This window comes from Gossypium hirsutum, chromosome A11 (genome assembly GCF_007990345.1).
Source record: "Gossypium hirsutum isolate 1008001.06 chromosome A11, Gossypium_hirsutum_v2.1, whole genome shotgun sequence".
In the NCBI taxonomy this organism is placed as follows: Eukaryota; Viridiplantae; Streptophyta; class Magnoliopsida; order Malvales; family Malvaceae; genus Gossypium; species Gossypium hirsutum.
In genome coordinates this window covers 49,963,271-49,975,793 of record NC_053434.1, presented here as the reverse complement: position 1 = coordinate 49,975,793, position 12,523 = coordinate 49,963,271, and positions in this window count along the sequence as shown.

Below are 12,523 nucleotides of genomic sequence, written 5' to 3'. Positions count from 1 at the left end.
CAATTTCGACCCGAAAATAAAGTTCATTTTTATTTTATTATATGGTCTGTATTATGATGACGTGTCGTGTAAAAATTTTGATTCGAAAATTTTATCGATTAAGTGTTTAATTACGAGAAGGACTAAATCGCAAAAAATGTGAAAGTTGAATTCTAGTAGCTATAAGGATTAAATAACTATGGAATTCAAAACTAGACGTGTGACAGCCCTAATGTGACCCTAGTCGGAAGTGGTTTCGGGACCACAAAATCGAGTCATAAAAAATAATTAACCGACATATTTGATGCTTATTATATGTATATATACATGTGTGAAAATTTCGTGTTTGAATTTTGTTAATTGTAAGTGAATTTTATTAAATAGGACTTGTGTGAGAAAATTTAGAAATGTGCTAGGCAAATGTTAAAGTGGCCTATTGATGCATGATAGAAAATGCTTGTACTTGCATGTCAAATTGGCCAAATTCTAGATGGTGGCCGGCTATGTTATGGACTAAAGCATATTATAATTATTTTGTGCTAACAATTTTATGTTACAAAATAAAATAATGAATTAAGAATAATAGAACATGAGGTGAGTGGGAGGAAAAAAACAAAAGTTGTCTCATCCTTGTTCCTCCTTTGCCGTGACTTGAGGGTGGGAGAAGAAAAGAATTCTCTTGTTTCATGTTCAGCTTGGTTGATGTTTAGGAAGAGGTAAGTACTTTGAAATCCTTGAAAATTTATGTATAAATAAGGTATGTAATTCATGGTAGCTTTTGAAATTGTTGAGTGTATTAAGCTAGTTACTAAGTCCCTTAGTTAGCCCATGTCCAAATTTTGAATCTTGTTGGTAACATGAGTAATCGGTTAAGAGAAAATGTTCAAGAAATGGTGTTGTTCATGTTATTTGGATGGAAAAAAATGGTAGTTAGGTGAAGTAGAGTCTAACAAATGAGCACATATGTGCATTAGTTGCTAAATGGAGAAAAATCGGCTAACAAGTTGTGTACTAAGGCCGAATATGATTTTGGATATTATTGGGCAATGTATGTGTTTTGAATTGATGGAATGGAGAGGATGCTTTAATTGTGTTATGAACAATTATATGTTAAATTAAGGTTTGCTAAGCTAGCTATCAAGGTGAAATGCAAATGTTAGTATTTGATTTGGTAATAATCTGCTTGGGGACAGCAGCAGTAAGGTGATTTTGGAAAATCGCCATAAATTGTAGGAGTTGAGTTAGAAGCTGAATAAATTATGTCATTAAAGCTTGAAGAGTCTAGTTTCTTAGAAAAGAAACTATAAAAACAAAAGAGTTACCGATCTTGAAATATTTGAAGTATTGTGGGACTGAGTCAAAATGACTACTAGATTCCCTGTTCTGTTTTTATAAAAATCAGTATAAATTGTACAAAAATGGACCTAAGATAAAATTTATATGCTTAGACTCCTTAATGAGTCTAGTTTCAAATGAAATAAACGAGAACATATTTTGAATTCTGTACAATGAGAAATTTGATTCGTAGTGAAGAATAGTCAGTTTAGTCAAACAGTGAAACAAGGTGAACTTTAAGAAAAATCTGGTATTGTTGGGCTAAACTAAAATTTTTGAAAATTTTATGGGTAATAGATAAATGAGTCTTCTGTCAAGAAAAATTTTTGACAATTGATTTGGAGTTTCGTACCTCCAATTATAAAAACTTTAGTGACTGTTGCTCAGGAAGTCAGCTTATAGGGAAATTGTAATTATATTGTAAACATTAATGAAAATTTGCTAATGAATTATTTATTGATTTTTATAAAGCTTACTATAATCTATATGTGTGAAAGTCGAATCCGTATGTATTATATTCTGAAAGTAATACTTGAATAGTCGATTAATGACTAGTTAAAATTTGTTGAACTTAAGCTCAAGAGCATAGGGGGGCAATTTCAGATAAGGGAAAAGAGAAAGTAACCGAGTAGCCACTCCGCAACTGTACCAAGTATCCGAGGTAAGTCTTCGAGTAATGAAACTTAGTTTATGATTTGATTAAGTCATGACATATAAGCATAACGAATAAACGGAGATATAATGATTCCACTTGAATTATATATTGAGGTGATTAGTTTATACTTATGACGGGTAGCCGAATGTGTATAGAGATCATGTTAGAAAGCCACTCGAAATCATGCTCTTTGTATATGACTATTGAGCCGAAATTGGTAAGGTTTGATAAGTGTCTTGTGTTTGAGCTTTAGTAATGAAAATGAAATATGGATGTGTCATGATTTATCGATATATGTGCATGATTATTCGGATGATATCCGGGCTAAGTCCCGAAGGCATGGTGCTAGTGACTATATCCGGGCTAGGTCCCGAAGGCAGTTGTGCTATTGACTATACCCGGGCTAAGTCCCGAAGGCGTTTGTGCGAGTTACTATATCCGGGCTAAGTCCCGAAGGATTTTGTGCTAGTGACTATATCTGGGCTAAGACCAGAAGGCATTTGTGCGAGTTGCTATATCCGGCTAAATCCCGAAGGTACTTGGGTTTGGAAATGAGCGATCTTGCTGTAATAATTTCAATTAATACGCTCATAAAATCCAAACGATAAGGTATGTTTCGTATATGCATCGGAAAAGTTAATTCCTTTTTGATAGAATTCGCTCTATTGATTAACAACTTCCGGCCTTAGTTAGGTTTGATTCCCCTGTGTATGAATATACTGGTTGAGGTGTGAAATAAGTATGATTTTGGGAATATGCGTATATGCAACTATTCATTTAGTCATATGAACGCTATACTTTAGTCGTAAATAATTTCATTACTTGAACTTACTAAGCATTAAAATGCTTACTCTGTTCTTTTGATTCTCTGTTTTATAGATTTTGTTCGTCAGCTATCGGACTCGGGAGTGTCAAAGTCGAAGTCATCCACACTATCTAAGCCACTTTTTGGTACTCTTTTAGTTCAATTTTGAAAATGGCATGTATAGGGCTGACCCTTGTTGTTAATTAAGTACCCTTTGGTAATGTGTATTCGTATAGCCATGCGAAAATGGCTCGTATATTTCGAAGTATAACATTATGGTCTTGTGATATGGTTATTAAGTGGTGTGGAAATGTTTAGTAGTGACTAGCCATTGGAATGGCCAATCATGGTCCTATTGGTGCTACGTACGTCATTACCCTTGATAATAATGTATGTCTATTTGCTATTTGATTCATGGAAAATTATGAAATAGGTAAAATTTACCTTAAAATAGATGCTGACAACAGTAGTGACGTAAGTTGGAAAAATCACTAAAAATAGTAGGAATGGAATTAAATAGTGAATAAATTATGTAATCGAATCTTGATGAGTCTATTTTCATATGAAAGAAACGAAACGACCATATGAGCCGCATTTTATGAGATGTTTAAGTTTTCGTGAAACAGGGCCAGAGCGTTTTCTGGATCCCCTATTCTAATTTTGAAAATTTACCATAAATCAACCAGAGATAATTAGAAGTCATGCTTTATATGTATAGATTCCTTTTTGAGTCTAGTTTCATTAGAAACAAATGGAATAAGTATTGAAGTTCTGTACAGGGAGGTATCTAAGTCGTAATGCATGAAGGTCAGAGTAGTTGAACCCTGAAATAGGGAAGACTTTAACTAATAAACTGTACTAATTGGCCCAACCAAAAATTCTAGAAAAAATTTTTAGATGGACATATGAGTCTAGTTTCAGGAAAAATTTACGAAATCGGTTTTCGAGTTTTGAAACTCGAGATATGATTTTTAAAGTGACTGTGATGCAGTTGGCCAGCTTGTCTGGAAATTTTAAAATGAACTGTGTTAATAAATGAACTAAGTCCGTTAACACCTTGTGTTCGACTCCGGCAACGGTCTCGGGTACGGGGTGTTACAATTTTATTGGTATCAGAGCTATGGTTTAGTCGATGCTAGGACTACTGTAATACGTTCGGGTCTAGCTATACATGCCATTATGTGTTTATTGATAGTGTGGTGATTTCTGACAGTTAAAAAAATGTGTTTACTTATAGTAATGGATCTCGATCCCAACCGAGAGGTAGTTGATGATGTTGAGAGTGTAGCGCCTTCTCCCGCACACGGGACAGCGCCGGCGGACTCTCAATCTATTGCTAGTAATCAGAATGATGAAGCTAGACAGGTTTTTTATAGCGTAATGAATGAGTGGTTCAATCAGTACATTCGAACTAATACGGCTGTTCCACAACCCCCATTCCAGACCAATACAACCCCTGCACCTGCGATACCTCCGGTAACTGACCAGATAAGGTTAAATAAGCCCCCAGTTGACAGAATCTGAAAACACGGGGCTACTAAATTTAAGGCTACAGACAGCGATGATGCCGAGCAAGCTGAATTTTGGTTGGACAACACTATTCGGGTACTTGATGAACTATCTTGCACACCCGATGAATGCCTTAAGTGTACTATCTCCTTGCTACGAGATTCTGCCTATTATTGGTGGAATACATTGATTTCTGTTATGCCCAGAGAGCAAGTAACTTGGGAGTTTTTCCAAACCGAGTTTCGAAAAAAGTATATCAGACAGAGATTCATTGATCAAAAACGGAAAGAATTTCTTGAACTTAAGCAAGGTTCCATGTCGGTTACTAATTATGAACGAAAGTTTGTAAGGCTTAGCCGGTACGCTCGAGAATGCATTTCTTCAGAAGCTGTAATGTGTAAATGCTTCGAAGATGGACTGAATGATGATATAAAACTGTATGTTGGCATTTTAGAAATCAGAGAATTTGTGGTACTTGTCGAGCGAGCTTGCAAAGCCGAAGAGCTCAGTAAGGAGAAAAGAAAAGCTGATATGGGAGCAAAGGAGTTTCGTAAGAGATCTGCGGGAAAGCCCTTTTAACAGTCATCGAAGAAATTTAAAGATGATTCAGGTCGGTCTAAAGGCACTTCGGGCTTTTCTAGACGAGATCGTGATCGACCCCCTGTGAGTACACGAGTCGCTTTGGTTGCCAGTGTTGGAAATGATCGTCGAGACAGAACAGAGTGCCAGTATTGTGGTAAATGGCATTCGGGGAGTTGTAGATTCCATGATCGCTCCTATTATATGTGCGGATCAGCTGACCACTTTATCAAGGATTGCCCGAGACTGTCTGAACAAAATGTAAATCAGAGTGGGAAACCGAGTGCTACTACTGCTTGAGGTAGACCATCTAAAAATGCGGGGAATGCTAGTGGCGGTCAGAGAGGATCTAGAGATGTTACCACCAGATCTGAGGCTCGTGCTCCTGCCAGAGCTTATGCTATACGTGCACGCGAGGATGCTTCTTCGCCTGATGTTATTACTGGTACTTTCACACTCTTTGATACTAATGTGATTGCATTGATTGACCCTGGTTCTACTCATTCTTATATATGTGAGACTTTAGCATCCAGTAAGACTTTACCTGTTAAGTCTACTGAGTTCGTTATTAGAGTGTCGAATCCCTTGGGTCATTATGTGCTTGTTGATAAGGTGTGTAAGAAATGTCCCTAGTAATTTGAGGTTCCTGTTTTCCGGCGGACTTGATGCTTTTACCGTTTCATGAATTTGATGTTATTCTCGGTTTGGATTGGCTGACCGTGCATGATGCGGTTGTGAATTGCAAAAGCAAGACTATTGATTTGAAGTGTGCAAATAATGAGATAATCCGAGTTGAACCTACTGTCTTGAATGGATTGCCAACAATAATATCTTCGATGTTAGCTCAAAAATATGTGAGAAAGGGGTGTGAAGCGTATCTTGCATACGTACTTGATAATGGAGAATCAGGAAAGAAACTTGAGTCGGTACTAATGGTTTGTGAATATCCGGATGTTTTTCCCGAAGAATTACCAGGGTTACCACCTGTTCGGGAGGTAGAGTTTGGCATCGAACTTGTACCTGGGACTACACCGATTTCGATAGCTCCGTATCGTATGGCACCAACGGAATTAAAGGAATTGAAAGCTCAGTTGCAAGAGTTGACGGATAGAGGTTTCGCTCGACCAAGTTTCTCACCTTGGGGTGCACCAGTATTGTTTGTGAAAAGACGGACGGAACCATGAGGTTGTGCATCGACTATCGTCAGCTGAATAAAGTGACAATAAAGAATAAATATCCGTTACCGCGTATTGATGATTTGTTTGATCAACTAAAGGGAGCCTCAGTGTTTTCAAAAATAGATTTGAGATCGGGCTATTATCAGTTGCGAATTCGAGATTCGGATATACCCAAAACTGCTTTCAGAACGAGATACGGTCACTACGAGTTCTTAGTGATGCCGTTTGGGCTCACTAATGCCCTGCGGTATTTATGGATTTGATGAATCGGATCTTCAGACCGTTTTTGGATCGATTTGTAGTTGTGTTTATCGATGATATTTTGGTCTATTCGAGAAATGAAACCGATCATGCTAAACACCTGAGATTAGTGTTGCAGATTTTACGGGATAAGCAGTTATATGCCAAGTTCAGTAAATGTGAGTTCTGGTTGAGGGAAGTTAGCTTTTTGGGTCATGTGGTATCTGCATCAGGTATTCGAGTTGATCCGAGCAAAATTTCAGCCATACTTAACTGGAAGCCTCCGAGAAATATTACTGAGGTTCGGAGCTTTTTGGGACTTGCCGGTTACGACAGACGGTTCGTAAAGGGTTTCTCGATGATAGCCACACCAATGACGAAACTACTTCAGAAAGATGTTAAGTTTGAATGGACAGAAAAATGTCAGAAAAGTTTCGATCAACTAAAAGCTTATTTGACTGAAGCTCTAGTACTAGTGCAGCCTGAATCAGGCAAAGAGTTTGTCATTTACAGTGACGCATCCTTACTTGGGTTGGGTTGCGTATTGATGCAAGAAGGTCGAGTTGTAGCGTATGCGTCGAGGCAATTGAAGCCACACGAGAAAAATTATCCAACCCATGATCTCGAATTAGCTGCCATCGTTTTTGCTTTGAAAATATGGCGACATTACTTATTTGGCGAGAGGTGCCATGTATTTTCGGATCACAAAAGTCTCAAATATTTGATGACTCAAAGAGATTTGAATCTGCGACAAAGACGTTGGCTCGAGTTGTTAAAAGATTATGAGCTTGTCATTGACTATCACCCGGGAAAGGCTAATGTGGTTGCGGATGCCTTAAGTCGTAAATCACTGTTTGCTTTACGAGCGATGAATGTGCATTTGTCGGTTCTATCCGATAATGTGTTAGTAGCAGAAATAAAGGCCAAACCATTGTTGATTCATCAAATTCATGAAGCTCAGAAATTCGATGATGAATTGGTTGAAAAACAGGCTGAATGTGTTTCGAATAAGGAATCAGAGTTTCAAATTGATGATGATGATTGTTTGAGGTTCAGAAGCCGTTTGTGTGTTCCAAGAAATTCGGAACTTATTTTGACAATTCTAAACGAAGCTCATTGTAGCCGAATGTCAATTCACCCGGGGAGTACGAAAATGTACAACGATCTGAGACGTCAGTTTTGGTGGCATGGTATGAAACGAGACATTTTCGATTTTGTTTCGAAGTGTTTAATATGTCAACAAGTGAAAGCGGAACATCAAGTGCCCACAGGTTTACTTCAGCCGATCATGATACCTGAATGGAAATGGGATCGAGTCACGATGGATTTTTTATCTGGGTTGCCATTATCGGCAAGTAAGAAAGACGCGATTTGGGTTGTGGTTGATAGACTGACAAAGTTAGCTCATTTTATTCCTGTACGTACGGATTATTCCCTTGACAAGCTAGCTGAAATGTATGTATCTCAGATTGTAAGGTTACATGGAGTACCTATTTCCATTGTGTCAGATAGAGATCCGAGATTCACATCGCGATTTTGGAAGAAATTGCAAGAAGCTTTGGGTACCAAGTTGCATTTTAGCACCGCTTTTCATCCTCAGACTGATGGCCAAACTGAACGGATAATTCAGATACTCGAAGATATGTTGAGGTGTTGCATTCTTGAGTTTGGTGGTTCATGGGAACGGTATTTACCTTTGATTGAATTCGCTTACAACAATAGTTTTCAATCAAGTCTTAAGATGGCACCTTACGAGGCTTTGTACGGTCGTAAATGCCGTACAACATTGTTTTGGACCGAGCTCGGTGAAAGTAAAATTTTTGGAATTGATTTGATTAAAGATGGTGAGCAGAAAGTAAAGATAATTCGTGAAAGTCTGAAGGCAGCATCAGATCGTCAGAAGTCGTACGCGGATTTGAAACGAAAAGACATTGAGTATCAAGTGGGAGATAAAGTGTTTCTTAAGGTTTCACCTTGGAAAAAGATACTCAGATTTGGCCGTAAGGGCAAATTGAGTCCGAGGTTCATTGGGCCATATGAAATCTCTGAATGAGTTGGTCCAGTTGCATATAGGTTGATTTTACCCCCTGAACTTGAAAGGATTCACAACATTTTTCATGTTTCAATGCTTCGACGTTACAGATCTGATCCTTCGCACATAATAAATCCCTCCGAGTTTGAAATTCAAGCCGATATGAGTTATGAAGAAGAACCATTCGTATCCTAGCTCGTGAAGTGAAAGAGTTGCGAAACAAAAGGGTTCCGTTAGTAAAGGCGTTATGGCTCAAACACGGGGTCGAAGAAGCTACTTGGGAAACCGAGAACTCTATGAAAGAACGATACCCAAACCTATTTACCGGTAAGATTTTCGGGGACGAAATTTCTTAAGTGGGGGAGAGTTGTGACAACCCTAATGTGACCCTAGTCGGAAAGTGGTTTCGGGACCACAAAACCGAGTCATAAAAAATAATTAACTGACATATTTGATGCTTACTATATGTATATATGCATGTGTGAAAATTTCGTGTTTGAATTTTGTTAATTGTAAGTGAATTTTATTAAATAGGACTTGTGTGAGAAAATTTAGAAATGTGCTAGGCAAATGTTAAAGTGGCCTATTGATGCATGATAGAAAATGCTTGTACTTGCATGTCAAATTGGCCAAATTCTAGATGGTGGCCGGCCATGTTATGGACTAAAGCATATTATAATTATTTTGTGCTAACAATTTTATGTTACAAAATAAAATAATGAATTAAGAATAATAGAACATGAGGTGAGTGGGAGGAAAAAAACAAAATTTGTCTCATCCTTGTTCCTCCTTTGCCGTGATTTGAGGGTGGGAGAAGAAAAGAATTCTCTTGTTTCATGTTCAGCTTGGTTGATGTTTAGGAAGAGGTAAGTACTTTGAAATCCTTGAAAATTTATGTATAAATAAGGTATGCAATTCATGGTAGCTTTTGAAATTGTTGAATGTATTAAGCTAGTTACTAAGTCCCTTAGTTAGCCCATGTCCAAATTTTGAATCTTGTTGGTAACATGAGTAATCGGTTAAGAGAAAATGTTCAAGAAATGGTGTTGTTCATGTTATTTGGATGGAAAAAAAATGGTAGTTAGGTGAAGTAGAGTCTAACAAATGAGCACATATGTGCATTAGTTGCTAAATGGAGAAAAATCGGCTAACAAGTTGTGTACTAAGGCCGAATATGATTTTGGATATTATTGGGCAATGTATGTGTTTTGAATTGATGGAATGGAGAGGATGCTTTAATTGTGTTATGAACAATTATATGTTAAATTAAGGTTTGCTAAGCTAGCTATTAAGGTGAAATGCAAATGTTAGTATTTGATTTGGTAATAATCTGCTTGGGGACAGCAGCAGTAAGGTGATTTTGGAAAATCGCCATAAATTGTAGGAGTTGAGTTAGAAGCTGAATAAATTATGTCATTAAAGCTTGAAGAGTCTAGTTTCTTAGAAAAGAAACTAGAAAAACAAAAGAGTTACCGATCTTGAGATATTTGAAGTATTGTGGAACTGAGTCAAAATGACTACTAGATTCCCTGTTCTGTTTTTATAAAAATCATTATAAATTGTACAAAAATGGACCTAAGATAAAATTTATATGCTTAGACTCCTTAATGAGTCTAGTTTCAAATGAAATAAACGAGAACATATTTTGAATTCTGTACAATGAGAAATTTGATTTGTAGTGAAGAATAGTCAGTTTAGTCAAACAGTGAAACAAGGTGAACTTTAAGAAAAATCTGGTATTGTTGGGCTAAACTAAAAATTTTGAAAATTTTATGGATAATAGATAAATGAGTCTTCTGTCAAGAAAAATTTACGACAATTGATTTGGAGTTTCGTAGCTCCAGTTATAAAAACTTTAGTGACTGTTGCTCAGGAAGTCAGCTTATAGGGAAATTGTAATTATATTGTAAACATTAATGAAAATTTGCTAATGAATTATTTATTGATTTTTATAAAGCTTACTATAATCTATATGTGTGAAAGTCGAATCCGTATGTATTATATTCTGAAAGTAATACTTGAATAGTCGATTAATGACTAGTTAAAATTTGTTGAACTTAAGCTCAAGAGCATAGGGGGCAATTTCAGATAAGGGAAAAGAGAAAGTAACCGAGTAGCCACTCCGCAACTGTACCAAGTATCCGAGGTAAGTCTTCGAGTAATGAAACTTAGTTTATGATTTGATTAAGTCATGACATATAAGCATAACGAAGAAACGGAGATATAATGATTCCACTTGAATTATATATTGAGGTGATTAGTTTATACTTATGACGGGTAGCCGAATGTGTATAGAGATCATGTTAGAAAGCCACTCGAAATCATGCTCTTTGTATATGGCTATTGAGCCGAAATTGGTAAGGTTTGATAAGTGTCTTGTGTTTGAGCTTTAGTAATGAAAATGAAATATGGATGTGTCATGATTTATCGATATATGTGCATGATTATTCGGATGATATCCGGGCTAAGTCCCGAAGGCATGGTGCTAGTGACTATATTTGGGCTAAGTCCCGAAGGCAGTTGTGCTATTGACTATACCCGGGCTAAGTCCCGAAGGCGTTTGTGCGAGTTGCTATATCCGGGCTAAGTCCCAAAGGCTTTTGTGCTAGTGACTATATCCGGGCTAAGACCCGAAGGCATTTGTGCGAGTTGCTATATCCGGCTAAATCCCGAAGGTACTACGTTTCCACAACTCAATTTTTAAATGACAAGTTTTCATAGATCATCTGTTTTAAATAAAGCTTTCACAACTGAAAAGAGATTTTACAAAGTAATTATTATCATACAAGAAGGAATAGTTTTTTTAAAATACACCTCGCGTTGAAAGCAACAAATACAAGCTGGGATTTTACTCAAGGTTTTTATGTCAAAGAAGGGTTTTCAATAAAACACTTCAATGTGACACGTTGGATCTGGCCATAACGTCCGAGTCGGGTTTGGGGTGTTACACCTGTATTTTTTGAATATTTTCTAAAAGTGTCCCACTATATGTCTGGTAACGCCTCGTACCTTGTCCCGGTCTCGAGTACGGGTATGAACACAAGCACACACCCTGTGCCTTAGACACGCCCGTGTCCTCAGGCCATGTAACTCTCTGTTTATGACGTCAGCATCAATTAAAGGTCACACGGCCAAGTCACACGCCCGTGTACTAGGCCATATGGAAACTTTAATTTTTGCATTTAAGGAACAGACTTCACACAGCCTGGGCACATGCCCATGTCCTAAGGTCGTGTCCTCTACACAGCTGAGACACATGGTTGTGTCTCTACCCGTGTATTTACTACCATGCATATTGACTTGTAAAATTAGGGTGCAGGGGACACACAGCCAGACTACACGCTTATGGGGCTGATCGTGTGTCACACACAGTCCAGACACACGCCCGTGTGTCTACCCATGTGGACAAATTTTGAGGCTAATTTCCAAGCCTTCTCATCACCCACAACAACACAAACACACTCACATGCCAATGGTGATAGATTAGGCAATGGTTGGGTTACTTAGACCTCCAAAACCTTACGTCATGCATGACATTCACATATCAAAGTATACATGTTTAAACTCCCCACTAGAAAAGTTCAGTCATTTCATTTCTTTGCCTTTGTTCATATTATGACTATGCTAATTGGTATCATTTATCCATCAAGCATGGATTACACCTTTTATCATTCATTGTTAGCAACCAATTTAGCATATACCACACGAATAATAACACATCCCATGCATGTATCAATATTTAGGGAATTCAACCCAGTAATCAAAATGAGCCATGTTTCATGGCCATATACAAAATGGAATAATATACCAAAACGAGCCATCACATTCGCTAAATAATACGACACATATGACAAAATGCTAAGTCCACTATACATGCCATACTTAAATGTAGTAAACTAATTATACCCCAAAAGATCTGTTGGTAGTGTGACTCAAACTCAAATATCCATGATCCCTGAGCTAGCTTGGCGATGCTATAAGAAAGAGGAAAAAAGAGAGGGGTAAGCATATAGCTTAGTAAGTCATGTGCAAATAATAAACAACATAAGTCATGAAATTCATAGATTAAACATGCTATCAATTACTAACACGTTATCATATTACACAAAATGAACACATTGAGAATTGATAATAGAAGCCTTTGAACATCATGCTTATCTTACTTTTTCATAACCATACCGAATTTCGCAACATGAATTGATTCCAAAACT